Genomic DNA, 27,500 nt, shown 5'->3' with positions numbered 1-27,500 from the left:
AAGATAGAAACCGTGAGGAGAGGGGGAGGGAGAAAGAAAGAAACCGTGAGGAGAGGGGGAGGGGAGAGAAAGAAACCGTGAGGAGAGGGGGAGGGAGAAAGAAACCGTGAGGAGAGGGGAGGGAGAAAGAAAGAAACCGTGAGGAGAGGGGGAGGGAGAAAGAAAGAAACCGTGAGGAAAGGGGGAGAAAGAAAGAAACCGTGAGGAGAGGGGAAGGGAGAAAGATAGAAACCGTGAGGAGAGGGGAGGGAGAAAGAAAGAAACCGTGAGGAGAGGGGGGAAGGGGGAAAGATAGAAACCGTGAGGAGAGGGGAGGGAGAAAGAAAGAAACCGTGAGGAGAGGGGAGGGAGAAAGAAAGAAACCGTGAGGAAAGGGGGAGAAAGAAAGAAACCGTGAGGAGAGGGGGAAGGGAGAAAGATAGAAACCGTGAGGAGAGGGGAGGGAGAAAGAAAGAAACCGTGAGGAGAGAGGGGAAGGAGAAAGAAACCGTGAGGAGAGGGGGAGGGAGAAAGAAAGAAACCGTGAGGAGAGGGGGAAGGAGAAAGAAACCGTGAGGAGAGGGGAGGGGGAAAGATAACCGTGAGGAGAGGGGAGGGAGAAAGATAGAAACCGTGAGGAGAGGGGGAGGGGGAAAGATAGAAACCGTGAGGAGAGGGGAGGGAGAAAGAAAGAAACCGTGAGGAGAGGGAGAAAGATGAAACCGTGAGGAGAGGGGGGAAGGAGAAAGAAAGAAACCGTGAGGAGAGGGGGAGGGAGAAAGAAAGAAACCGTGAGGAGAGGGGAGGGAGAAAGATAGAAACCGTGAGGAGAGGGGAGGGAGAAAGATAGAAACCGTGAGGAGAGGGGAGGGAGAAAGATAGAAACCGTGAGGAGAGGGGAGGGAGAAAGATAGAAACCGTGAGGAGAGGGGAGGGAGAAAGATAGAAACCGTGAGGAGAGGGGGAGGGGAGAAAGATAGAAACCGTGAGGAGAGGGGGGAAGGAGAAAGATAGAAACCGTGCTGTGCATATGTCTTGGGAATTTATATCTCGCAATGTCTAGTCTTGCAAGTCTCGCAAATTCACCAAAGTAGCCTAAAGTTTCTTCCTCTCTTATGTTATTTAAAAATTACACTTTCTCCTTTATAGCCTATCGTCTAGTTAGTTATAACACATCAAATAATAGGTTTTGTGATAACTGCACCGTGAAAAAAACCAACAAAAAACCATTGTTTTTCAGTTAGGGATTTTTCCTAACATTAAGGATCCCAATTTTGTTTAAACATTCATAAACCATACCTCAGATTAATTCCTGATGTTGTATTTAGTCTTTAATGGTTTTGTGAAAAAGTACTGAAAGTATGCAGACCCCTTTACTTTTTACACATTTTGTTAGGTTACAGCCTTATTCTAAAATTGATTAAATTAACATTTTTCCTCATCAATCTACACACAATACCCCATAATGACAAAGCAAAAACAAATTTGGATTTTTTTTGTTGAAATATCACATTTACATAAATATTCAGACCCTTTACTCAATACTTTGTTGAAGCACCTTTGGCAGCGATTACAGACTTGAGTCTTCTTTGGTATGATGCTACAAGCTTGGCACACCTGTATTTGGGGAGTTTCTCCCATTCTTCTCTGCAGATCCTCTCAAGCTCTGTCAGGTTGGATGGGGAGTGTCGCTGCACAGCTATTTTCAGGTCGCTCCAGAGATATTCAATCAGGTTCAAGTCCGGGCTCTGGCTGGGCCACTGAAGGACATTGAGAGTTGTCCCGAAGCCAGTCCTGCGTCGTCTTCGCCCCAGTCTGAGGTCCTGAGTGCTCTGGAGCAGGTTTTCATCAAGGATCTCTCTGTACTTTGTTCTGTTCATCTTTCCCTCGATCCTGACTAGTCTCCCAGTCCCTGCCGCTGAAAAACATCCCCACAGCATGATGCTGCCACCACCATGCTTCACCGTAGGGATGTTGCCAGGTTTCCTCCGGACGTGCGCTTGGCATTCAGGTCAAAGAGTTCAATCTTGGTTTCATCAGACCAGAGAATCTTGTTTCTCATGGTCTGAGTCTTTATGTGCCTTTTACTGAGGAGTGGCTTCCATCTGGCCACTCTACCATAAAGGGCTGATGGGTGGAGTGTTGCAGAGATGGTTGTACTTCTGGAAGGTTCTCCCGTTTCCATAGAGGAACTCTGGAGCTCTGTCAGAATGACCATCGGGTTCTTGGTCACCTCCCTGACCAAGGCCCTTCTCCCCCAATTGCTCAGTTTGGCCGGGCGGCCAGCTCTTAAAAGAGTCTTCGTGGTTCCAAACTTCTTCCATTTCAAGAATGTTGGAGGCCACTGTGTTCTTGGGGACCTTCAATGCTGCAGAAATGTTTTGGTACCCTTCCCCAGATCTGTGCCTCGACACAGTCCTGTCTCGGAGCTCTACGGACAATACCTTCGACTTCATGGCTTGGGTTTTTGCTCTGACATGCACTGTCCAGTGGGACCGTATATAGACAGGCGTGTGCCTTTCCAAATCATGTCCAATCAATTGACTTTACCACAGGTGGACTCCAATCAAGTTGTAGAAACATCTCAAAGATGATCAATGGAAACAGGATGCACCTGAGCTCAACTTTGAGTCTCATTTTTTTTAAATACATTTTGCAAAAAAAGGAAAAAAATAAGCTGTTTTCGCTTTGTCATTTTGGGGTAGTGTGTAGATTGATGAGGAAATGTTTTAATTTAATATATTTTGGAATAAGGCTGTAACGTAGCAAAATGTGTAAAAAGGAAGTGGTCTGAATACTTTCTGAATGCACTGTACTAATGCTAAAAATATTTGTAAAATCTTCTCATGAACTATAAGTCAGATTGACTAGCTTAGCCCCTAATTAATTTGAGAACTAACCTACAGCACTAGACTAAACTGCACTTGCGTCATCCTTGTGGTATTGAGAGATAAACATGGTCATGCTTTCACTGATTGCACATAAAGAGAGATAGTTCCTACATGATAAGAGTGCTTGGTTTCTTATCCAACTGATAGTGTCCTTTTGTCATCCTGTGAACCCCATTCATTGCTGCTCCCAGCTAAATGTTATATTTTGTTTATTTTTGACCATTTTAATTGAAAACAATCACAATCAGGCACTTAATTGTTACGCACGGCTGGCGTGGAATCGCCCTTGTGTAAGTTGTACTGCGGCCAAACAAAAGGAGAGAGAGAGAGAGATGGAAACAACAGAAGAGTCTGAGGCATCACAGTCCCTCCACCTTAGGTCCTGGCTGGCACAGAGGCAGAAAACAAGCCCAACCAGACAATTGATCATTTCAGAAATGAAAAACTATGTGTCGAGGGGGGAGCGAGTTCTGACAACTGCTAAAACTCCCCCTCTGACTCAGAACAACGTATTCACATGTTGAAGAGAGAGGAGAGAGAGAGAGAGGAGAGGAGACAGAGGGGAGAGGAGAGAGAGGGGAGAGGAGAGAGGAGAGAGAGGAGGGTGAGAGACAGAGGGGAGAGGAGAGAGAGGGGAGAGGAGAGAGGAGAGAGGGAGAGAGAGAGAGAGGGGAGAGGAGAGAGAGGGGAGAGGAGAGAGAGAGAGAGAGGGGAGAGGAGAGAGGAGAGAGAGGAGAGAGGGGAGAGGGAGAGAGAGAGAGAGGGAGAGAGAGGGAGAGGAGAGAGGAGAGAGGGAGAGAGAGACAGAGGGGAGAGGAGAGAGAGAGAGAGAGAGAGAGAGAGAGAGAGAGAGAGAGAGAGAGAGAGAGAGAGAGGAGAGAGGGAGAGAGAGAGAGAGGAGAGAGGAGAGAGAGACAGAGGGGAGAGGAGAGAGACAGAGAGAGAGAGAGAGAGAGAGAGAGAGAGAAGAGAGAGAAGAGAGAGGGGAGAGGAGAGAGAGGGGAGAGGAGACAGAGGGGAGAGGAGAGAGGAGAGAGAGAGAGAGAGAGAGAGAGAGAGAAGAGAGAGAAGAGAGAGGAGAGAGGGAGAGAGAGACAAAGGGGAGAGGAGAGAGAGACAGAGGGGAGAGGAGAGAGAGAGAGAGAGAGAGAGAAGAGAGAGAAGAGAGAGGGGAGAGGAGAGAGAGACAGAGGGGAGAGGAGAGAGAGAGAGAGGAGAGAGGGAGAGAGACAGAGAGAGACAGAGAGAGGGAAGAGAGAGACAGAGACAGAGAGACAGAGCTCAGCCCCATACTGTATAGCTATATAGAGAGAGTGGGTCCTCAGAGAGTTTGGTGACATTCTGCATGTAGCATGAAGCTAGACCACTACTGCAACTGGCTACACTGCAGACCCATAATGGAGGAGAAAGACTAGCAGCAGCACACAGCTGATACAGTAGGTCAGAAGATGCAACCTCTTAGTAGCATAACATACTGGAATAAAAGTTCATGGCAAAACCATGACCAGGATGTCTTGTCTTGACATCCAGCCAGCCAGTCAGCCATCCAGTCATCCAGTCATCCAGCCAGCCAGCCATCCAGCCAGACATCCAGTCAGACATCCAGCCGGCCAGTCAGACAGACATCCAGACATCCAGACAGACATCCAGTCAGACATCCAGTCAGCCATCCAGCCAGTCAGCCATCCAGACATCCAGTCAGACATCCAGTCGGCCAGTCAGACATCCAGTCAGACATCCAGTCAGACATCCAGTCAGCCATCCAGTCAGTCAGCCATCCAGTCAGCCATCCAGTCAGTCAGCCAGCCAGTCAGCCAGCCAGTCAGCCATCCAGCCAGACAGACATCCAGTCAGACAGACATCCAGTCAGACAGACAGCCAGTCCAGACATCCAGTCAGACATCCAGTCAGCCATCCAGTCAGACATCCAGTCAGTCAGACATCCAGTCAGACATCCAGTCAGACAGACATCCAGTCAGACATCCAGTCAGACAGACATCCAGTCAGACATCCAGTCAGACAGACATCCAGTCAGACAGACATCCAGACAGACATCCAGACAGACATCCAGACAGACATCCAGTCGGCCAGTCAGACATCCAGTCAGCCAGCCAGTCAGCCATCCAGCCAGTCAAACGTAATTACCGAGCTCTGTAATTATTCTCAGTGGCTCAGCCTAGATAATTTAGTTTATCTAAAACCAGATCCTTTTCCATCAGAAGCAGCACTAACTGTTCGGCTAGGCTAAAACCAGCAACGCTGATCTGTGTAGCTGCAGAGAAGCTAGGCTAGGCTAAAACCAGCAACGCTGATCTGTGTAGCTGCAGAGAAGCTAGGCTAGGCTAAAACCAGCAACGCTGATCTGTGTAGCTGCAGAGAAGCTAGGCTAGGCTAGGCTAAAACCAGCAACACTGATCTGTGTAGCTGCAGAGAAGCTAGGCTAGGCTAACACCAGCAACACTGATCTGTGTCGCTGCAGAGAAGCTAGGCTAGGCTAAAACCAGCAACGATGATCTGTGTAGCTGCAGAGAAGCTAGGCTAGGCTAACACCAGCAACACTGATCTGTGTAGCTGCAGAGAAGCTAGGCTAGGCTAAAACCAGCAACGATGATCTGTGTAGCTGCAGAGAAGCTAGGCTAGGCTAACACCAGCAACACTGATCTGTGTAGCTGCAGAGAAGCTAGGCTAGGCTAAATACTGTCTAAGCTAAAGAGAGCTAGTCAGAATACAGTACTTACAGCAATAGTACATCCCGGTCGTCACATATAAAAACACCTCTCACCAGTCCAATCCCACTTCCTGGTCTGCTGTTCCTCTAGCTGTTCCTCCTCCTCAGTAAATCCTACAGCAGCAGGAAGTTCCTACAGACGCACATCAAGCAGCAGCCACCTCCGTACTGTAGTACATGACGCCTCTTAACCAATAGAAGCAGGGAGAACAGCTCACGCTGCCCTATCCCAAACCCCCTCCCTTCCTCTGGCTCAGACACAACTGGTAATCTTTACTTTCTATAATATTCAGTAGATGTACAGGTGATGGAACGAAATCCCACAATCAGAGAATGGAAAATTCACATCGGCTACAACTCAATCCATCTGCTACATATGAGTCGGTGCTTTACATTCCAACATCTCTCTCTCTCTCTCAGAATCTCTCCCTTTTGGTATCTCTCTCTATTGTACATTCTCCTGGCATGGAGGTGAATCCCCCTGGCCTGGCAGAGATCTCTCTGTGTGGGTTCTGCAGACTACAGCATCTCTCTCTCGCTCTCTCTCTCCTCTCTCTCGCTCTGCTCTCTCTCTCTCGCTCTGCCCTCTCTCTCGCTCTGCCCTCTCTCTCGCTCTGCTCTCTCTCTCTCTCTGCTCTCTCTCTCTCGCTCTGCCCTCTCTCTCGCTCTGCTCTCTCTCTCGCTGCCCTCTCTCTCGCTGCTCTCTCTCTCTCTCTCTCTCTCGCTGCTCTCTGCCTCTCTCTGCCCTCTCTCTCGCTCTGCTCTCTGCCCGCTCTCTCTGCCTCTCTCTCTCTCTCTCGCTCTGCTCTCTGCCTCTCTCTCTCTCCGAACAGCACAGCTATCCGTACCGCAGTGAAAACTGCTGTATCGGACTTAACCCTCACCGTGCCAGAGGTGGGACTAGAGCGTTCTCTCACACACACACACACACACACACACACACACACACACACACACACACACACTACGGGAACCTTCCTGTGCCTGCTGCTCCCACTCTGCATGTGGGCCAGATAATGACATTATAGTATGTTATCCTGGGTGAGCAGCGTTGCATTACAAGCATGGGCATATGGGATATTATATTATATCACACAAGGACATGCTGCAACAACATGGGACATTTTAGCGCAATGGCTAGGAGTTGGCTATACATTACAGCCCGATCCCTGACCAAGCTACTACGCATTCACCTCTAACACAGGTGAGACAAAATCTGGGGCAGCAGGTAGCCTAGTGGTTAGAGTGGAGGGGCGGCAGGTAGCCTAGTGGTTAGAGTGGAGGGGCGGCAGGTAGCCTAGTGGTTAGAGTGGAGGGGCGGCAGGTAGCCTAGTGGTTAGAGTGGAGGGGCGGCAGGTAGCCTAGTGGTTAGAGTGGAGGGGCGGCAGGTAGCCTAGTGGTTAGAGTGGAGGGGAGGCAGGTAGCCTAGCGGTTAGAGTGGAGAGGTGGCAGGTAGCCTAGCGGTTAGAGTGGAGGGGTGGCAGGTAGCCTACCGGTTAGAGTGGAGGGGTGGCAGGTAGCCTAGTGGTTAGAGTGGAGGGGCGGCAGGTAGCCTAGTGGTTAGAGTGGAGGGGCGGCAGGTAGCCTAGTGGTTAGAGTGGAGGGGCGGCAGGTAGCCTAGTGGTTAGAGTGGAGGGGCGGCAGGTAGCCTAGTGGTTAGAGTGGAGGGGAGGCAGGTAGCCTAGTGGTTAGAGTGGAGGGGCGGCAGGTAGCCTAGCGGTTAGAGTGGAGGGGGTGGCAGGTAGCCTAGCGGTTAGAGTGGAGGGGTGGCAGGTAGCCTAGCGGTTAGAGTGGAGGGGAGGCAGGTAGCCTAGTGGTTAGAGTGGAGGGGAGGCAGGTAGCCTAGTGGTTAGAGTGGAGGGGAGGCAGGTAGCCTAGTGGTTAGAGTGGAGGGGCGGCAGGTAGCCTAGTGGTTAGAGTGGAAGGGAGGCAGGTAGCCTAGTGGTTAGAGTGGAGGGGCGGCAGGTAGCCTAGTGGTTAGAGTGGAGGGGAGGCAGGTAGCCTAGTGGTTAGAGTGGAGGGGAGGCAGGTAGCCTAGCGGTTAGAGTGGAGGGGTGGCAGGTAGCCTAGCGGTTAGAGTGGAGGGGTGGCAGGTAGCCTAGCGGTTAGAGTGGAGGGGTGGCAGGTAGCCTAGCGGTTAGAGTGGAGGGAAGGCAGGTAGCCTAGTGGTTAGAGTGGAGGGGAGGCAGGTAGCCTAGTGGTTAGAGAGGAGGGGCGGCAGGTAGTCTAGTGGTTAGAGTGTTGGGCCAGTAACCAAAAGGTTGCTGGATCGAATCCCCGAGCTGACAAGGTAAAAATCTGTCATTCCGCCCCTGAACAAGGCAGTTACCTGGTAGGCCGTCATTATAAATAAGAATTTGGGTCTGTTACAGTTAATACAAGGAACCCCCCCCCAAAGGTGCAGACCCCGGAAGCCCCTCACACAAAAATAAACACAAAAAATAAACCTAACTGAAGGGAGGGTGGCCACCGTCACTGACGGTTCGTGTGCTACACCCCCCCTTCCCCAACCTCCTACTACGGAGGTGGCTCAGGCTCCGGCCTTACTCACCAACTTAACCTGTCCACCCCCGCTAAATGCTTATTATATTTTACCCATCCCGAAGTCTCTGGGCTATGGCCCCCGCTAAATGCTTATTATGAAGAGATGGTGGCGGTGGGTTATGGTACGGACAACAAACACAATTTGATTTAATTGATAGCAATTTGAATGCACAGTGATACTGGGACGAGATCCTGAGGCCCATTTTCGTGCAATTGATCATTTTGTATTTTTTGATGGCCCGCATACTCACCAGACATGTCACCCATTGATGACAGCGTGTTCCAGTTCCAGCCAATATCCAGCCATTGAAGAGGAGTGGGGAAAACATTCCACAGGCCACAATCAACAGCCTGATCAACTCTATGTGAAGGAGATGTGTAGCGCTGCATGAGGCAAATGGTGGTCACACCAGATACTGACTGGTTTTCTGATCCACACCCCTACTTTTGTTTAAGGTATCTGTGACCAACAGATGTATATCTGTATTCCCAGTTATGTGAAATCCATAGATTAGGGTCTAATGTTTTCAATTGACTGATTTCCTTGACATCAGGAAACCTCATGTCCACATGACGCCATCTGCCCGGTACAGTTGAAACCGGGATTCATCCGTGAAGAGCACACTTCTCCAGCGTACCAGTGGTCATTGAAGGTGAGTATTTGCCCACTGAGTTGCGATGCCAAACTGCAGTCAGGTCAAGACCCTGGTGAGGACGACGAGCACGCAGATGAGCTTCCCTGAGACGGTTTCTGACAGTTTGTGCAGAAATTCTTCAGCTGTGCGAAACCCACAGTTTCATCAGCTGTCCCGGTGGCTGGTCTCAGACGATGCCGCAGGTGATGAAGCCGGAGGTGGAGGTCCTGGGCTGGTGTGGTTACACGTGGTCTGCAGTTGTGAGGCAGGTTGGACGTACTGCCAAATCTTCTAAAACGATGTTGGAACCGGCTTATGGTAGACAAATTAACATTCAATTCTCTGGCAACAGCTCTGGTGGACATTCCTGCAGTCAGTATGCCAATTCTTTGCTCCCTCAAAACGTGAGACATCTGTGGCATTGTGTTGTGTGACAAAACTGTACATTTTTAGTCTGGCCTTTTATTGTCCCCAGCACAAGGTGCACCTGTGTAATGATCATGCTGTTTAATCAGCTTCTTGACGTGTGTACAATGAGAGAAACATAGTTTTTATTGTGCGTATGGAAGATTTCTGCTCATGAAACATGGGACCAACACTTTACATGCTGCGTTTATATTTTTTGTTCAGTGTAGAATTACTAGCTAGCAACTCATGTACGCATTCTCCTCTAATACAGGACCAAACAGAGGTGTAGGCTAGGCTATATACAACAGTGGACCAACAACATGATGTGCATTGCCACGCTGTACCGTTTTTTTTAATGTATTTTATTTCACCTTTATTTAACCAGGCAGGCCAGTTGTGAACACGTTCTCATTTACAACTGCGACCTGGCCAAGATAAAGCAAAGCAGTTCGACACAAACAACAACACAGAGTTACACATGGGATAAACAAACATACAGTCAAATCACACAATAGAAAAATCTATATACAGTGTGTGCAAATGTAGTAAGATTAGGGAGGTAAGGCAATAAATAGGCCATAGTGGCGAAATAATTACAATTTAGCATTAACACTGGAGTGATGGATGTGCAGAAGATGTATGTGCAAGTAGAGATACTGTGGTGCAAAAGAGCAAAACAAATATAACAATATGGGGATGAGGTAGTTGGGTGGGCTATTTACAGATGGGCTGTGTGCAGCTACAGTGATCGGTAAGCTGCTCTGACAGCTGATGCTTAAAGCTAGTGAGGGAGATATGAGTCTCAAGCTTCAGAGATTTTTGCAGTTCGTTCCAGTCATTGGCAGCAGAGAACTGGAAGGAAAGACGACCAAAGGAGGAATTGGCTTTGGGGGTGACCAGTGAAATATACCTGCTGGAGCGCGTGCTACGGGTGGATGTTGCTATGGTGACCAGTGAGCTGCGATGAGGCGGGGCTTTACCTAGCAGAGACTTATAGATGACCTGGAGCCAGTGGGTTTGGCGACGGATATGTAGCGAGGGCCAGCCAACGAGACCATACAGGTCACAGTGGTGGGTAGTATATGGGGCTTTGGTGATAAACAGATGGCACTGTGATAGACTACATCCAATTTGCTGAGTAGAGTGTTGGAGGCTATTTTGTAAATGACATCGCCGAAGTCAAGGATCGGTAGAATAGTCAGATTTACGAGGGTATGTTTTGCAGCGTGAGTGAAGGAGGCTTTGTTGCGAAATACGAAGCCAATTCTAGATTTACATTTGGATTGGAGATGTTTAATGTGAGTCTGGAAGGAGAGTTTACAGTCTAACCAGACACCTAGGTATTTGTAGTTGTCCACATATTCTAAGTCAGAACCGTCCAGAGTAGTGATGCTAGTTGGGCTGGTGGGTGCGGGCAGCAAATCGGTTGAAGAGCATGCATTTAGTTTTACTAGCATTTAAGCTCAGTTGGAGGCCACGGAAGAAGTGTTGTATGGCATTGAATCTCGTTTTGAGGTTTGTTAACACAGTGTCCAAAGAAGGGCCAGAAGTATACAGAATGGTGTCGTCTGCGTAGAGGTGGATCAGAGGCCTGGGTTAACCTCTACATCACCAGAGGAACAGAGGAGGAGTAGGATAAGGGTACGGCTAAAGATTATAAGAACTGGTCGTCTAGTGCGTTGTGAACAGAGAATAAAAGGAGCAGGTTTCTAGATGTGGTAGAATAGATTCAGGGCATAATGTACTGACAGGGGTATGGTAGGATGTGAGTACAGCGTAGGTAAACCTAGGCATTGAGTGACGATGAGAGAGGTTGCGTCTCTGGAGGTACCAGTTCAGCCAGGTGAGGTCTCCGCATGCGTGGGACGAAAGAGCTATCTAAGGCATGTTCAGCGGGACTGGGGGCTCTACAGTGAAATAAAACAATAAGAACTAACCGAGACAGCAGTAGACAAGGCATATTGACATTAGAGAGAGGCATAATGCAAAATCACGGGTGTTGGTCGGGAGAGCTAAGACAACAACGGGTAAATGGCGATGAATGGGCAGAGAGGGTCTGTTAGGTACACACAGGACTTGCGTTCGAGTCTGGGGCCGACAGATAAACAAAATGAGGTACCGTGTTAGTGAACAGTCCAGGGGCCATCAGCTGTGTAGCCGAGTGATCATAGGGTCCAATGAGCAGCAATAGGGGAGTCAGGGAGCCGTTCGTTAGTCGCTGCTACGCTAGGCGAGCTGGAGACACGGCGTTCAGAAAGCTAGCGGGCCGGGGTTAGCAGATTGGTCTTCGGCGACATCGCAACGGAAAAGCCTTTTGAAACCACATTGGACGATTACAAATCGGCAGACCAGTCGTGATGGATCGGCGGGGCTCCTTGTCGACAATAAAGGGTCCAGGCCAATTGGCAAAGGAGGTAATGTATCCCAAGGTAATGTAACCCAAGGTAATGTATCCCAAGGTAATGTATCCCAAGGTATTGTATCCCAAGGTAATGTATCCCAAGGTAATGTATCCCAAGGTAATGTATCCCAAGGTAATGTAGCCCAAGGTAATGTATCCCAAGGTATTGTATCCCAAGGTAATGTATCCCAAGGTAATGTAGCCCAAGGTAATGTAGCCCAAGGTAATGTATCCCAAGGTATTGTAGCTCAAGGTAATGTATCCCAAGGTAATGTATCCCAAGGTAATGTATCCCAAGGTATTGTAGCCCAAGGTATTGTATCCCAAGGTATTGTATCCCAAGGTAATGTATCCCAAGGTATTGTATCCCAAGGTATTGTATCCCAAGGTAATGTATCCCAAGGTAATGAAGCTCAAGGTATTGTATCCGAAGGTAATGTATCCCAAGGTAATGTATCCCAAGGTAATGTAGCCCAAGGTATTGTAGCCCAAGGTATTGTATCCCAAGGTAATGTATCCCAAGGTAATGTATCCCAAGGTAATGTATCCCAAGGTATTGTATCCCAAGGTAATGTAGCCCAAGGTATTGCAGCCCAAGGTAATGTATCCCAAGGTATTGTAGCCCAAGGTATTGTAGCCCAAGGTATTGTATCCCAAGGTAATGTATCCCAAGGTAATGTAGCCCAAGGTAATGTATCCCAAGGTAATGTATCCCAAGGTAATGTAGCCCAAGGTAATGTAGCCCAAGGTAATGTAGCCCAAGGTATTGTAGCCCAAGGTAATGTATCCCAAGGTAATGTATCCCAAGGTAATGTATCCCAAGGTAATGTATCCCAAGGTAATGTAGCCCAAGGTATTGTAGCCCAAGGTAATGTATCCCAAGGTAATGTATCCCAAGGTAATGTATCCCAAGGTAATGTAGCCCAAGGTAATGTATCCCAAGGTAATGTAGCCCAAGGTAATGTATCCCAAGGTATTGTAGCCCAAGGTAATGTATCCCAAGGTAATGTATCCCAAGGTAATGTAGCCCAAGGTAATGTAGCCCAAGGTAATGTAGCCCAAGGTAATGTAGCCCAAGGTAATGTAACCCAAGGTATTGTAGCCCAAGGTATTGTAGCCCAAGGTATTGTAACCCAAGGTATTGTAGCCCAAGGTAATGTATCCCAAGGTATTGTAGCCCAAGGTAATGTAACCCAAGGTATTGTATCCCAAGGTAATGTATCCCAAGGTATTGTAGCCCAAGGTATTGTAGCCCAAGGTATTGTATCCCAAGGTATTGTATCCCAAGGTAATGTATCCCAAGGTATTGTAGCCCAAGGTAATGTAGCCCAAGGTAATGTAGCCCAAGGTAATGTAGCCCAAGGTATTGTATCCCAAGGTATTGTAGCCCAAGGTAATGTAGCCCAAGGTAATGTAGCCCAAGGTATTGTATCCCAAGGTAATGTAACCCAAGGTATTGTAGCCCAAGGTATTGTAGCCCAAGGTATTGTATCCCAAGGTAATGTATCCCAAGGTATTGTATCCCAAGGTATTGTAGCCCAAGGTATTGTAGCTCAAGGTATTGTATCCCAAGGTAATGTAACCCAAGGTATTGTGGCCCAAGGTAATGTAGCCCAAGGTATTGTAGCCCAAGGTATTGTAGCCCAAGGTAATGTAGCCCAAGGTAATGTATCCCAAGGTAATGTATCCCAAGGTAATGTAGCCCAAGGTAATGTATCCCAAGGTAATGTAGCCCAAGGTAATGTAGCCCAAGGTAATGTAGCCCAAGGTAATGTAGCTCAAGGTAATGTAGCCCAAGGTAATGTAGCCCAAGGTAATGTAGCTCAAGGTAATGTAGCCCAAGGTATTGTAGCCCAAGGTATTGTAGCCCAAGGTAATGTAGCCCAAGGTATTGTAGCTCAAGGTATTGTAGCCCAAGGTATTGTAGCCCAAGGTATTGTAGCCCAAGGTATTGTATCCCAAGGTATTGTAACCCAAGGTATTGTATCCCAAGGTATTGTAACCCAAGGTATTGTAGCTCAAGGTATTGTATCCCAAGGTATTGTATCCCAAGGTAATATAGCCCAAGGTATTGTAGCTCAAGGTATTGTAGCCCAAGGTAATATATCCCAAGGTATTGTAGCTCAAGGTATTGTAGCCCAAGGTAATATAGCCCAAGGTATTGTAGCCCAAGGTAATGTAGCCCAAGGTATTGTAGCCCAAGGTAATGTAACCCAAGGTATTGTAGCTCAAGGTATTGTAGCCCAAGGTAATATAGCCCAAGGTATTGTAGCCCAAGGTATTGTAGCCCAAGGTAATGTAGCCCAAGGTATTGTAGCTCAAGGTATTGTAGCCCAAGGTAATATAGCCCAAGGTATTGTAGCTCAAGGTATTGTAGCCCAAGGTAATATAGCCCAAGGTATTGTAGCTCAAGGTATTGTAGCCCAAGGTAATATAGCCCAAGGTATTGTAGCTCAAGGTATTGTAGCCCAAGGTATTGTAACCCAAGGTATTGTAGCCCAAGGTAATGTAGCCCAAGGTATTGTAGCCCAAGGTATTGTAGCCCAAGGTATTGTAGCTCAAGGTATTGTAGCCCAAGGTAATGTAACCCAAGGTATTGTAGCCCAAGGTATTTTAGCCCAAGGTAATATAGCCCAAGGTATTGTAGCTCAAGGTATTGTAGCCCAAGGTAATGTAACCCAAGGTAATGTAACCCAAGGTATTGTAGCCCAAGGCATTGTAGCCCAAGGTAATGTAACCCAAGGTAATGTAGCCCTAGGTAATGTAGCCCAAGGTATTGTAGCCCAAGGTAATGTAGCCCAAGGTAATGTAACCCAAGGTAATGTATCCCAAGGTATTGTAGCCCAAGGTATTGTAGCCCAAGGTATTGTAGCCCAAGGTAATGTAACCCAAGGTAATGTATCCCAAGGTATTGTAGCCCAAGGTAATGTAGCCCAAGGTAATGTAGCCCAAGGTAATGTAGCCCAAGGTAATGTATCCCAAGGTATTGTAGCCCAAGGTAATGTAGCCCAAGGTAATGTAGCCCAAGGTAATGTAGCCCAAGGTAATGTATCCCAAGGTATTGTATCCCAAGGTATTGTAGCCCAAGGTATTGTAGCCCAAGGTAATGTATCCCAAGGTAATGTATCCCAAGGTATTGTATCCCAAGGTATTGTAGCCCAAGGTATTGTAGCCCAAGGTATTGTATCCCAAGGTAATGTAACCCAAGGTAATGTAGCCCAAGGTAATGTAGCCCAAGGTATTGTAGCCCAAGGTATTGTAGCCCAAGGTAATGTAGCCCAAGGTAATGTATCCCAAGGTAATGTATCCCAAGGTAATGTAGCCCAAGGTAATGTATCCCAAGGTAATGTAGCCCAAGGTATTGTAGCCCAAGGTAATGTAACCCAAGGTAATGTAGCCCAAGGTAATGTAGCCCAAGGTATTGTAGCCCAAGGTAATGTAGCCCAAGGTAATGTAGCCCAAGGTATTGTAACCCAAGGTATTGTAGCCCAAGGTAATGTAACCCAAGGTATTGTAGCCCAAGGTATTGTAACCCAAGGTATTGTAGCCCAAGGTAATGTAACCCAAGGTATTGTATCCCAAGGTATTGTAACCCAAGGTATTGTAGCCCAAGGTATTGTAACCCAAGGTATTGTAGCCCAAGGTATTGTAGCCCAAGGTAATGTATCCCAAGGTAATGTAGCCCAAGGTATTGTAGCCCAAGGTATTGTAGCCCAAGGTAATATAGCCCAAGGTATTGTAGCTCAAGGTATTGTAGCCCAAGGTAATGTATCCCAAGGTATTGTAGCCCAAGGTATTGTAGCCCAAGGTAATGTAGCCCAAGGTATTGTAGCCCAAGGTAATGTAGCCCAAGGTATTGTAGCCCAAGGTAATGTAACCCAAGGTATTGTAGCTCAAGGTATTGTAGCCCAAGGTAATGTAGCCCAAGGTATTGTAGCTCAAGGTATTGTAGCCCAAGGTAATGTAGCCCAAGGTATTGTAGCTCAAGGTATTGTAGCCCAAGGTATTGTAGCCCAAGGTAATGTAGCCCAAGGTAATGTAGCCCAAGGTATTGTAGCCCAAGGTATTGTAGCCCAAGGTAATGTAGCCCAAGGTATTGTAGCTCAAGGTATTGTAGCCCAAGGTATTGTAACCCAAGGTATTGTAGCCCAAGGTAATGTAGCCCAAGGTATTGTAGCCCAAGGTATTGTAGCCCAAGGTATTGTAGCTCAAGGTATTGTAGCCCAAGGTAATGTAACCCAAGGTATTGTAGCCCAAGGTATTGTAGCCCAAGGTAATATAGCCCAAGGTATTGTAGCTCAAGGTATTGTAGCCCAAGGTAATGTAACCCAAGGTATTGTATCACAAGGTATTGTAGCCCAAGGTAATGTAGCCCAAGGTAATGTAGCCCAAGGTAATGTAGCCCAAGGTATTGTAGCCCAAGGTATTGTAGCCCAAGGTATTGTAGCCCAAGGTATTGTAGCCCAAAGTATTGTATCTCAAGGTATTGTAGCCCAAGGTATTGTAGCTCAAGGTATTGTAGCCCAAGGTATTGTAGCTCAAGGCATTGTAGCCCAAGGTATTGTAGCCCAAGGTATTGTATCCCAAGGTATTGTATCCCAAGGTATTGTAGCCCAAGGTATTGTAGCCCAAGGTATTGTAGCCCAAGGTATTGTATCCCAAGGTATTGTATCCCAAGGTATTGTAGCCCAAGGTATTGTAGCCCAAGGTATTGTAGCCCAAGGTATTGTAGCCCAAGGTATTGTAGCTCAAGGTATTGTAGCCCAAGGTATTGTATCCCAAGGTATTGTATCCCAAGGTATTGTAGCCCAAGGTATTGTAGCCCAAGGTATTGTAGCTCAAGGTATTGTAACCCAAGGTATTGTAGCTCAAGGTATTGTAGCCCAAGGTAATGTAGCCCAAGGTATTGTAGCCCAAGGTATTGTATGCCAAGGTATTGTAGCCCAAGGTATTGTAGCCCAAGGTATTGTAGCCCAAGGTATTGTATCCCAAGGTATTGTATCCCAAGGTATTGTAGCCCAAGGTATTGTAGCCCAAGGTATTGTATCCCAAGGTATTGTATCCCAAGGTATTGTAGCCCAAGGTATTGTATCCCAAGGTATTGTATCACAAGGTATTGTAGCCCAAGGTATTGTAGCCCAAGGTAATGTAGCCCAAGGTAATGTAGCCCAAGGTAATGTAACCCAAGGTATTGTAGCCCAAGGTATTGTAGCCCAAAGTATTGTAGCTCAAGGTATTGTAACCCAAGGTATTGTAGCCCAAGGTATTGTAGCCCAAGGTATTGTATCACAAGGTATTGTAGCCCAAGGTAATGTAGCCCAAGGTAATGTAGCCCAAGGTAATGTAGCCCAAGGTATTGTAGCCCAAAGTATTGTAGCTCAAGGTATTGTAGCCCAAAGTATTGTAGCTCAAGGTATTGTAGCCCAAGGTATTGTAGCTCAAGGTATTGTAGCCCAAGGTATTGTAGCTCAAGGTATTGTAGCCCAAGGTATTGTAGCTCAAGGCATTGTAGCCCAAGGTATTGTAGCCCAAGGTATTTTATCCCAAGGTATTGTATCCCAAGGTATTGTATCCCAAGGTATTGTAGCCCAAGGTATTGTAGCCCAAGGTATTGTATCCCAAGGTATTGTAGCTCAAGGTATTGTAGCCCAAGGTATTGTATCCCAAGGTATTGTAGCCCAAGGTATTGTATCCCAAGGTATTGTAGCCCAAGGTATTGTAGCCCAAGGTATTGTAGCTCAAGGTATTGTAACCCAAGGTATTGTAGCTCAAGGTATTGTAGCCCAAGGTATTGTAGCCCAAGGTATTGTAGCCCAAGGTATTGTATCCCAAGGTATTGTAGCCCAAGGTATTGTAGCCCAAGGTATTGTAGCCCAAGGTATTGTAGCCCAAGGTATTGTAGCTCAAGGTATTGTAGCCCAAGGTAATGTAACCCAAGGTATTGTAGCCCAAGGTATTGTAGCCCAAGGTAATGTAGCCCAAGGTATTGTAGCCCAAGGTATTGTAGCCCAAGGTATTGTAGCCCAAGGTATTGTAGCCCAAGGTAATGTAACCCAAGGTATTGTAACCCATTGGTATTGTAGCCCAAGGTATTGTAACCCAAGGTATTGTAACCCAAGGTATTGTAACCCAAGGTATTGTAGCCCAGAGAATGGTAACACATTCCACAGAGAGACGCCTTTCTCTCTACACTGTCCTGCTGCTCTGCTCACCGCCAGTCACTGGGAATAAAATCAATTATCGTCATCATCATTTCCCTATCAACAAGAGACAGCCAATGGGTTGGATGATACTCTTCTCGTCAATTGTCTTGAAAAAATGTATACATAAAAACTGGAAATCAACCAATCATCCATCGTTAATTATAGATTATTGAAAGAGCGTGGGCGACGGAAAGGAACAAAATGGTGCAATTTTGGGTCTGGTCAGGGGTGAGAACAGGTGGGTCTGGTCAGGGGTGAGAACAGGTGGGTCTGGTCAGGGGTGAGAACAGGTGGGTCTGGTCAGGGGTGAGAACAGGTGGGTCTGATCCGGGGTGACGCCGAGGGTCTGATCGGGGATCAGGGGTGACGCTGTGGATCGGGGATCAGGGGTGACGCTGTGGATCGGGGATCAGGGGTGACGCTGTGGATCGGGTCAGGGATCAGGGGTGACGCTGTGGATCGGGGGTGACGTTGTGGGTCTGGTCAGGGATCAGGGGTGACGCTGTGGATCGGGGGGTGACGTTGTGGGTCTGGTCAGGGATCAGGGGTGACGCTGTGGATCGGGGGTGACGTTGTGGGTCTGGTCAGGGATCAGGGGTGACGCTGTGGATCGGGGGTGACGTTGTGGGTCTGGTCAGGGATCAGGGGTGACGCTGTGGATCGGGGGTGACGTTGTGGGTCTGGTCAGGGATCAGGGGTGACGCTGTGGATCGGGGGTGACGTTGTGGGTCTGGTCAGGGATCAGGGGTGACGCTGTGGATCGGGGGTGACGTTGTGGGTCTGGTCAGGGATCAGGGGTGACGTTGTGGGTCTGGTCAGGGATCAGGGGTGACGCTGTGGATCGGGGGTGACATTGTGGGTCTGGTCAGGGATCAGGGGTGACGCTGTGGATCGGGGGTGACGTTGTGGGTCTGGTCAGGGATCAGGGGTGACGCTGTGGGGTCAGGATCGGGGGTGACGTTGTGGGTCTGGTCAGGGATCAGGGGTGACGCTGTGGATCGGGGGTGACGTTGTGGGTCTGGTCAGGGATCAGGGGTGACGCTGTGGATCGGGGGTGACGTTGTGGGTCTGGTCAGGGATCAGGGGTGAGCTGTGGATCGGGGGTGACGTTGTGGGTCTGGTCAGTGATCAGGGCTGACGCTGTGGATCGGGGGTGACGTTGTGGGTCTGGTCAGGGATCAGGGGTGACGCTGTGGATCGGGGGTGACGTTGTGGGTCTGGTCAGGGATCAGGGGTGACGCTGTGGATCGGGGGTGACGTTGTGGGTCTGGTCAGGGATCAGGGGTGACGTTGTGGGTCTGGTCAGGGATCAGGGGTGACGCTGTGGATCGGGGGTGACGTTGTGGGTCTGGTCAGGGATCAGGGGTGACGCTGTGGATCGGGGTGACGTTGTGGGTCTGGTCAGGGATCAGGGGTGACGCTGTGGATCGGGGGTGACGTTGTGGGTCTGGTCAGGGATCAGGGGTGACGCTGTGGATCGGGGGTGACGTTGTGGGTCTGGTCAGGGATCAGGGGTGACGTTGTGGGTCTGGTCAGGGATCAGGGGTGACGCTGTGGATCGGGGGTGACGTTGTGGGTCTGGTCAGGGATCAGGGGTGACGCTGTGGATCGGGGGTGACGTTGTGGGTCTGGTCAGGGATCAGGGGTGACGTTGTGGGTCTGGTCAGGGATCAGGGGTGACGTTGTGGGTCTGGTCAGGGATCAGGGGTGACGCTGTGGATCGGGGGTGACGTTGTGGGTCTGGTCAGGGATCAGGGGTGACGTTGTGGGTCTGGTCAGGGATCAGGGGTGACGCTGAGGGTCTGGTCAGGGATCAGGGGTGACGTTGTGGGTCTGGTCAGGGATCAGGGGTGACGTTGTGGGTCTGGTCAGGGATCAGGGGTGACGCTGAGGGTCTGGTCAGGGATCAGGGGTGACGTTGTGGGTCTGGTCAGGGATCAGGGGTGACGTTGTGGGTCTGGTCAGGGATCAGGGGTGACGCTGAGGGTCTGGTCAGGGATCAGGGGTGACGTTGTGGGTCTGGTCAGGGATCAGGGGTGACGTTATGGGTCTGGTCAGGGATCAGGGGTGACGCTGAGGGTCTGGTCAGGGATCAGGGGTGACGCTGTGGATCGGGGGTGACGTTGTGGGTCTGGTCAGGGATCAGGGGTGACGCTGAGGGTCTGGTCAGGGATCAGGGGTGACGTTGTGGGTCTGGTCAGGGATCAGGGGTGACGTTGTGGGTCTGGTCAGGGATCGGGGGTGACGCTGAGGGTCTGGTCAGGGATCGGGGGTGACGTTGTGGGTCTGGTCAGGGATCGGGGGTGACGTTGTGGGTCTGGTCAGGGATCAGGGGTGACGAGATCCCTGACGAGATCCAGTTACTAATGATATTTTATACCCTAATAACCTAACATCCTGGGATGATTCTACTAATGTTATTTTATACCCTAATAACCTAACATCCTGGGATGATTCTACTAATGTTATTTTATACCCTAATAACCCAACATCCTGGGATGATTCTACTAATGATATTTTATACCCTAATAACCTAACATCCTGGGATGATTCTACTAATGATATTTTATACCCTAATAACCTAACATCCTGGGATGATTCTACTAATGTTATTTTATACCCTAATAACCTAACATCCTGGGATGATTCTACTAATGTTATTTTATACCCTAATAACCTAACATCCTGGGATGATTCTACTAATGTTATTTTATACCCTAATAACCTAACATCCTGGGATGATTCTACTAATGTTATTTTATACCCTAATAACCTAAAATCCTGGGATGATTCTACTAATGTTATTTTATACCTTAATAACCCAACATCCTGGGATGATTCTACTAATGTTATTTCATACCCTAATAACCCAACATCCTGGGATGATTCTACTAATGTTATTTTATACCTTAATAACCCAACATCCTGGGATGATTCTACTAATGTTATTTTATACCCTAATAACCCAACATCCTGGGATGATTCTACTAATGTTATTTTATACCCTAATAACATAACATCCTGGGATGATTCTACTAATGTTATTTTATACCCTAATAACCTAACATCCTGGGATGATTCTACTAATGTTATTTCATACCCTAATAACCTAACATCCTGGGATGATTCTACTAATGATATTTTATACCCTAATAACCTAACATCCCGAGATGATTCTACTAATGTTATTTTATACCCTAATAACCCAACATCCTGGGATGATTCTACTAATGTTATTTTATACCCTAATAACCTAACATCCTGGGATGATTCTACTAATGTTATTTTATACCCTAATAACCTAACATCCTGGGATGATTCTTCTAATGTTATTTCATACCCTAATAACCTAACATCCTGGGATGATTCTACTAATGATATTTCATACCCTAATAACCTAACATCCTGGGATGATTCTTCTAATGATATTTTATACCCTAATAACCCAACATCCCGAGATGATTCTTGTTCTCAAACATATACAACATATCCACTCATCATATGATTCACAGCCGTAGAGATGAGTTACCGTAGACTACATATGTAGGGAGATTCTCTCTTATAACGATAAAAAAAAGACCTTTATTAAAGAAAGACTGGCTATGGGGATGAAAAGCATGCTTGGCTTCAGTTCAGCAGTTATTCTATATGGAAGTGTATTTATAGACCACCGTGTTATAAACCGGTCCATAACTAATCATTGGTGCTTACATTCCAGAAGGGGAGGAAGGGGGCAGAATGGGACCCTATTCCCTATGTAGTGCACTACTTTAGACCAGAGCCCTATAGAACTCTATAGGTCCTTGGTCAAAAGTAGTGCAACTCATAGGGAATGGGGTGCCATTGGGGTGGGAGGCAGCCTGAATGATCAGTGTCGTGTACTGTAGCATGGCTAAGGTTGGCTGAATCTGCAGCATATTTCACAGGAATAACTTTACACTGACTGTGACGTTAGCATGGTAGAGGGACGGTGTTAGTCTGTCCTCTCTCTCAGAGGGTAGATGGACCAGGGTTAGCATGGTAGAGGGACGGTGTTAGTCTGTCCTCTGTCTCAGATGGAAGGTGGACCAGGGTAAGCATGGTAGAGGGACGGTGTTAGCCTGTCCTCTGTCTCAGAGGGAAGGTGGACCAGGGTTAGCATGGTAGAGGGACGGTGTTAGTCTGTCCTCTGTCTCAGAGGGAAGGTGGACCAGGGTTAGCATGGTAGAGGGGCGGCGTTAGTCTGTCCTCTGTCTCAGAGGGAAGGTGGACCAGGGTAAGCATAGTAGAGGGTGTTACTGTCCTCTCAGAGAAGGTGGACCAGGGTTAGCATGGTAGAGGGACGGTGTTAGTCTGTCCTCTGTCTCAGAGGGAAGGTGGACCAGGGTTAGCATGGTTTAGGGGCTGGCGTTAGTCTGTCCTCTGTCTCAGAGGGAAGGTGGACCAGGGTTAGCATGGTAGAGGGACGGCGTTGTCTCCCTTTTACTGTCATACAACCTGGCTAAGAAAATATGGATACTGACTGTGGGCCTCCATGGATACTGACTGTGGGCCTCCATGGATGCTGACTCCATGTCCTACATGAATGCTGACTCCATGTCCTACATGAATGCTGACTCTAGGTCCTACATGAATGCTGACTCTAGGTCCTACATGAATGCTGACTCTAGGTCCTACATGAATGCTGACTCTAGGTCCTACATGAATGCTGACTCCATGTCCTACATGAATGCTGACTCTAGGTCCTACATGAATGCTGACTCTAGGTCCTACATGAATGCTGACTCTAGGTCCTACATGAATGCTGACTCTAGGTCCTACATGAATGCTGACTCTAGGTCCTACATGAAACAACTGTTTTAAGGAAAGTAGGTGTCACACAGTGTTTAAGACCCTCTATCCATTGAGGCCACCAGTTCCCTTACTGTTTGTGATCACTGCCCAGAATCTATTTCCAGGAGTCAATGAGGACTGGAGGAGGGTCAGTACAAAGATGATAACCAGAGAGGAACCAGAAAGGATATCAGAGAGGATACCAGAGAGGATATCAGAGAGGATATCAGAGAGGATATCAGAGAGGATACCAGAGAGAAATCAGAGAGGATATCAGAGAGGAACCAGAGAGGAAATCAGAGAGGATATCAGAGAGGATATCAGAGAGGATATCAGAGAGGATACCAGAGAGATATCAGAGAGGATATCAGAGAGATATCAGAGAGGGTACCAGAGAGATATCAGAGAGGATATCAGAGAGGAACCAGAGAGGAAATCAGAGAGGATATCAGAGAGGATACTAGAGAGATATCAGAGAGGATACCAGAGAGATATCAGAGAGGATATCAGAGAGAAACCAGAGAGATATCAGAGAGGATACCAGAGAGGAAATCAGAGAGGAAATCAGAGAGGAACCAGAGAGATATCAGAGAGATATCAGAGAGGATACCAGAGAGATATCAGAGAGGATACCAGAGAGATATCAGAGAGGATACCAGAGAGATATCAGAGAGGATATCAGAGAGGAACCAGAGAGATATCAGAGAGATATCAGAGAGGAACCAGAGAGGATATCAGAGAGGATACCAGAGAGATATCAGAGAGGAACCAGAGAGATATCAGAGAGGATATCAGAGAGGAACCAGAGAGATATCAGAGAGATATCAGAGAGGATACCAGAGAGATATCAGAGAGGATACCAGAGAGATATCAGAGAGGATATCAGAGAGGAACCAGAGAGATATCAGAGAGATATCAGAGAGATATCAGAGAGGAACCAGAGAGGATATCAGAGAGGATACCAGAGAGATATCAGAGAGATATCAGAGAGGAACCAGAGAGATATCAGAGAGGATACCAGAGAGGATACCAGAGAGGAACCAGAGAGGATATCAGAGAGGAACCAGAGAGGATATCAGAGAGGATATCAGAGAGGATACCAGAGAGATATCAGAGAGGAACCAGAGAGATATCAGAGAGGATATCAGAGAGGAACCAGAGAGATATCAGAGAGGATACCAGAGAGATATCAGAGAGGATACCAGAGAGATATCAGAGAGGATATCAGAGAGGAACCAGAGAGATATCAGAGAGATATCAGAGAGGAACCAGAGAGGATATCAGAGAGGATACCAGAGAGATATCAGAGAGATATCAGAGAGGAACCAGAGAGACATCAGAGAGGATACCAGAGAGGATATCAGAGAGATATCAGAGAGGATACCAGAGAGATATCAGAGAGGATATCAGAGAGGAACCAGAGAGATATCAGAGAGATATCAGAGAGGATACCAGAGAGGATATCAGAGAGGATACCAGAGAGATATCAGAGAGATATCAGAGAGGAACCAGAGAGATATCAGAGAGGATACCAGAGAGGATATCAGAGAGATACCAGAGAGATATCAGAGAGGATATCAGAGAGGATACCAGAGAGGATATCAGAGAGGATATCAGAGAGGATATCAGAGAGATATCAGAGAGGAACCAGAGAGCTGGGGAGGAGTCTGGCTTTTTCTGAGCCACATGTGCCAGGGAATCACCAGCAGTTCCTGAACTCAATCAGCCCAGAGGGAGTTATCAGTGGACCACAAGGAGAGCAGGAATATTCCCATAAGATTGTGTCTGTGTGTAACCCTCCCTCCCTGGGCCCTGCCTCCCTCCCTCCCTGGGCCCTGCCTCCCTCCCTCCCTGGGCCCTGCCTGCCTGCCTCCCTTCCCTCCCTGGGCCCTGCCTGCCTCCCTTCCCTCCCTGGGCCCTGCCTCCCTCCCTCCCTTCCCTCCCTGGGCCCTGCCTGCCTCCCATCCCTTCCTGGGCCCTGCCTCCCTCCCTCCCATCCCTCCCTGGGCCCTGCCTCCCTCCCTTCCCTCCCTGGGCCCTGCCTCCCTCCCTTCTCTCCCTGGGCTCTGCCTCCCTGGGCCCTGCCTCCCTCCCTCCCTCCCATCCCTCCCCTCTGGGCCCTGCCTCCCTTCCTCCCTTTTCTCCCTGGGCCCTGCCTCCCTCCCTTCCCTCCCTGGGCCCTGCCTCCCTCCCTTCCCTCCCTGGGCCCTGCCTGCCTCCCTCCCTCCCATCCCTCCCCTCTGGGCCTTGCCTGCCTCCCTCCCTCCCATCCCTCCCCTCTGGGCCCTGCCTCCCTCCCCTGGGCCCTGCCTCCCTCCCATCCCTCCCTGGGCCCAGCCTGCATCCCTCCCTCCCCCATCCCTCCCCTCTGGGCCCTGCCTCCCTCCCTCCCTCCCATCCCTCCCCTCTGGGCCCTGCCTCCCTCCCTCCCTCCCATCCCTCCCTCTGGGCCTTGCCTGCCTCCCTCCCTCCCATCCCTCCCTCTGGGCCCTGCCTCCCTCCCTGGGCCCTGCCTCCCTCCCATCCCTCCCTGGGCCCAGCCTGCTCCTCTCCCTCTGGGCCCTGCCTCCCTCCCTCCCTCCCATCCCTCCCTCTGGGCCCTGCCTCCCTCCCTCCCTCCCATCCCTCCCCTCTGGGCCCTGCCTCCCTCCCTCCCTCCCATCCCTCCCTCTGGGCCCTGCCTGCCTGTCTCTCTCCTCACAGAGCCGACAGGAGAGATGCAGAACATGCAACAACAACAAAAACGCTGCGAAAGGGAGCAACACTTGAAATCTCTCGCGAATGCGAGGTAAGTAAACGTTTAGCTCAATGCATCATGTGGAGACTTCGAAATGGAGGGGGGAAATGTCATGGTCTGTCTGTCGAACTTGCTAATAGCTTGTCAATAATGTAAACTGAAGCTTTCAGTGTTACCTACTCTTGTAGAAACACCACACGTCGTTCTGCTGCTGTATGAGTCGTGTGTCTGCAGACTCTAGTCGCCCATTGAACATGTTCTGTAGTTTAGTCACCCAACCAACATGTTCTGTAGTTTAGTCACCCAACCAACATGTTCTGTAGTTTAGTCACCCAACCAACATGTTCTGTAGTTTAGTCACCCAACCAACATGTTCTGTAGTTTAGTCACCCAACCAACATGTTCTGTAGTTTAGTCACCCAACCAACACGTTCTGTAGTTTAGTCACCCAACCAACACGTTCTGTAGTTTAGTCACCCAACCAATGTGAGTTTAGTCACCCAACCAACATGTTCTGTAGTTTAGTCACCCAACCAACACGTTCTGTAGTTTAGTCACCCAACCAACACGTTCTGTAGTTTAGTCACCCAACCAACACATTCTGTAGTTTAGTCACCCAACCAACACGTTCTGTAGTTTAGTCACCCAACCAACACATTCTGTAGTTTAGTCACCCAACCAACACGTTCTGTAGTTTAGTCACCCAACCAACATGTTCTGTAGTTTAGTCACCCAACCAACATGTTCTGTAGTTTAGTCACCCAACCAACACGTTCTGTAGTTTAGTCACCCAACCAACATATTCTGTAGTTTAGTCACCCAACCAACACATTCTGTAGTTTAGTCACCCAACCAACATGTTCTGATCATTTCAAATCCGCCAGTCGACTTGGATGTAAAAGTGTTCCAACAGGAGAAACACTATAGACTCCTCCTATACAATAACCTCCTGTACTATAGACTCCTCCTGTACAACAGACTCCTCCTGTACTATAGACTCCTCCTGTACAACAGACTCCTCCTGTACTATAGACTCCTCCTGTACAACAGATTCCTCCTGTACTATAGACTCCTCCTGTACTATAGACTCCTCCTGTACTACAGACTCCTCCTGTACTATAGACTCCTCCTGTACTACAGACTCCTCCTGTACTATAGGCTCCTCCTGTACTATAGACTCCTCCTGTACTACAGACTCCTCCTGTACTATAGACTCCTCCTGTACTATAGACTCCTCCTGTACTACAGACTCCTCCTGTACTATAGACTCCTCCTGTACTATAGACTCCTCCTGTACTATAGACTCCTCCTGTACTATAGACTCCTCCTGTACTATAGACTCCTCCTGTACTATAGACTCCTCCTGTACTACAGACTCCTCCTGTACTATAGACTCCTCCTGTACTATAGACTCCTCCTGTACTATAGACTCCTCCTGTACTATAGACTCCTCCTGTACTATAGACTCCTCCTGTACTATAGACTCCTCCTGTACTACAGACTCCTCCTGTACTACAGACTCCTCCTGTACTATAGACTCCTCCTGTACTATAGACTCCTCCTGTACTACAGACTCCTCCTGTACTATAGACTCCTCCTGTACTATAGACTCCTCCTGTACTACAGACTCCTCCTGTACTATAGACTCCTCCTGTACTATAGACTCCTCCTGTACTATAGACTCCTCCTGTACTATAGACTCCTCCTGTACTATAGACTCCTCCTGTACTATAGACTCCTCCTGTACTATAGACTCCTCCTGTACTATAGACTCCTCCTGTACTATAGACTCCTCCTGTACTATAGACTCCTCCTGTACTATAGACTCCTCCTGTACTACAGACTCCTCCTGTACTATAGACTCCTCCTGTACAACAGATTCCTCCTGTACTATAGACTCCTCCTGTACTATAGACTCCTCCTGTACTATAGACTCCTCCTGTACTATAGACTCCTCCTGTACTATAGACTCCTCCTGTACTATAGACTCCTCCTGTACTATAGACTCCTCCTGTACTATAGACTCCTCCTGTACTACAGACTCCTCCTGTACTACAGACTCCTCCTGTACTACAGACTCCTCCTGTACTATAGACTCCTCCTGTACTATAGACTCCTCCTGTACTATAGACTCCTCCTGTACTATAGACTCCTCCTGTACT

The 27,500-nt window shown here is 48.4% G+C and overlaps 1 protein-coding gene across 9 annotated transcripts in view; it reads right to left on the bottom strand.

Moving 5' to 3' along the window:
* The window catches only part of tjp1b (tight junction protein 1b), a 272,440-nt gene that overhangs the window by 106,943 nt on the left and 137,997 nt on the right, over positions 1-27,500 (bottom strand). Inside the window, exon 1 of one of the 9 annotated variants that reach the window (XM_045688625.1) lies at positions 5,609-5,975. The exons of the other annotated variants lie outside the window; for them this stretch is intronic. The gene's annotated coding sequence lies outside the window, so the exon portion shown is untranslated. Of the gene's footprint in view, positions 1-5,608; positions 5,976-27,500 lie in introns of those variants that run through there. 9 annotated transcript variants of the gene reach the window in all.

Source organism: Salmo salar, chromosome ssa10 (assembly GCF_905237065.1).
Source record: "Salmo salar chromosome ssa10, Ssal_v3.1, whole genome shotgun sequence".
NCBI lineage: Eukaryota > Metazoa > Chordata > Actinopteri > Salmoniformes > Salmonidae > Salmo > Salmo salar.
Note: the sequence above shows the minus strand (reverse complement) of the source record. Positions and strands in the feature narration are given on the sequence as shown.